The 2,155-nt window shown below is 53.0% G+C and overlaps 1 protein-coding gene across 1 annotated transcript in view; it reads left to right on the top strand.

Moving 5' to 3' along the window:
• The window catches only part of PRR12 (proline rich 12), a gene marked incomplete at its 3' end in the record, with an annotated part of 27,716 nt that overhangs the window by 6,314 nt on the left and 19,247 nt on the right, over nt 1-2,155 (top strand).

Raw genomic sequence — 2,155 nt, 5'->3', positions numbered from 1 at the left:
CTTATTGTAGAGATGAGGTTTTGCCAAGTTGCCCAGGCGGGTCTCGAACCCACGGGCTCAGGCAATCTACTCACCTCAGCCTCCCAAAGGCGTGGGATTACAGGCTGAGCCACCGAGCCTGACTGAGTTTTTTTGTTTTTTTGAGTCAGAGTCTCTGTCGCTCAGGCTAGAGTGCAGTGGCATGCTCATGGCCACCGTAGCCTCGACCTGCTGGGCTCAGGTGATTTTTCTGCCTCAGCCTTCCAAGTAGCTGGAACCACAGGAGTGCACCACTGCCCCGGATAACTTTTTGGGTATTTTTTTATTTATTGTAGAGATGAGGTCTCACCAAGTTGCCCAGGCTGATCTTGAACCCTTGGGCTCAAGCAATCCTCTTACCTCTGCCTCCCAAAGTGCTGAGATTACAGGCATGAGCCACCCTGCATGGCAGAAGGCAGATCTTATTCTAGTTCACCCAGAGGTGCTAAATGGACTAGGTGGGGTCACAAAGTGGAAACTGGAGAATACAGGGGACAGGGTAGGTGATACTTGACAAGGACAGGTGACAGGTACCAGGAGAGGTTCTGAAACCCGGAGGGGGCATGAGGGCCGAGAAGCGCTCTGAGGAGTCAGCCGTGTGCAAAGGGACTGAAAGCTGTCTGGGAGCAGAGAGAGCCTTGGGGAGGGTGATAGGTCTTGCAAGGGCAAGAGGGGAAGGCTAGGGGTTCCTTGGGATCTGGATGGTGCTCTGGCCTGAGCCCAGCTTTGGATGCAATTGGAGGAGCATTAATGGAGGGAACAGAGGCGTCAGAGGATGAAAGAGGGAGACTCGAACAAGGGGTCAGAGAAGTCTTTGGGAACGGAGAGGCCTTTGGGGGGTATAGAAATGGGGAGTGAGGAGGTGAGAGGGCATGAGGCTGAATGGAGGCTTCAGGGAAAAGCCAGAGGTTTCCAGACAGCAGATATTCTGGTTGAGGGGGGCTTTCAAGAGGTGGGCAGGACTGTGGCTGAGGACTCAGAGATGAAGTAGCAGCAGTTTTAGAGGTCAGGAGAGATTCCAGGGAGTTGTTAAAAAAGCCAGGAGGCTCTTAATGATCCTTAAGAAGGGAACTGGCAGACCAGTTGTGCTGGCTCACACCTGTAATCCCAACACTTTGGGAGGCTGAAGCCAGAGGATTGCCTAAGCCCAGGGCTTCAAGACTAGACTGGGCAACTTGGCAAGACCCTGTCTCTACAGTAAATCAAAAAATTAGCCAGATGTGGTGGTGCATACCTGTCCTTCCAGCTGCTTGGGAGGCTAAGACAGAAGAACTGCCTGAGCCCCAAGCCCAGGAGGTTGAGGCTGCAAGTGACTGGGATTGTGCCACTGTACTCCAGCCTGAGTGACAGAGTAAGACTCGACTTAAAAAAAATCCAGGAGGTGCTTAAGGGTCCTAAAGAAAGGAACTGGCAGACAGGAGGACATTGATGGTCCCCAAACCACGAGCAGGACAGGGAAGGGCTTGTGGGTAGGAAGACAAACCCCCAAGGAGGAAGTGAGGAGGTCGAAGCAGGAAGGGAACAATTTAGGAGTTGGGAGGAATGCTACAGATAAGGGCTTTGAGGTCACAGAGAGATGATTCAGGACTGAGAAAGGTGTTAGGGATGGGAGACGAGTTTCAGGTGCTCTAGTTAGCTGCTGGAGTCAGAGAAGGGTCTCTGGGAGTGTCTTTGATATGGCAGAAGGGCCACTGGGAGCTGAGTGGCAGTTAGGGAGAGAGGGGCTTTTTGCACAGGAAGGTACTTTTTTTTGAGTTAAAGTCTCGCCCAGGCTGGAGTGCAGTGGTGCACTGGCGGCCACTGCAGCCTCGACCTGCTGAGCTCAGGCGATCTTCTGCCTCAGCCTTCCAAGTAGCTAGAACTACAGGCACGCGCCACCATACCTAGCTAATTTTTGATTTATTATAGAGACGAGATCTTGCCAAGTTGCCCAGGCTGGTCTCCAACCCCTGGGCTCAGGCAAGCCTCTTGCCTCGGCCTCCCAAAGTGCTGGGATTTCAGACTTGAGCCACTGCACCCGGCTAGGAAGGGATATTTAAGGGACAAGTAGAAAGGTGCCAAGGATGATAAGTGACATTCAGTTCTGACCTTCCTCTCCCCCAGAGCCCCCACTGCTGGAGGAGAAACCCCCACCCTC

The sequence above is a fragment of the Carlito syrichta genome, unplaced genomic scaffold, assembly GCF_000164805.1.
Source record: "Carlito syrichta isolate Samal-C Ts95f unplaced genomic scaffold, Tarsius_syrichta-2.0.1 Scaffold311868, whole genome shotgun sequence".
In the NCBI taxonomy this organism is placed as follows: Eukaryota; Metazoa; Chordata; class Mammalia; order Primates; family Tarsiidae; genus Carlito; species Carlito syrichta.
The sequence above is the reverse complement of the archived record's forward strand: the minus strand, read 5'-3'. Positions and strand labels throughout refer to the sequence as shown.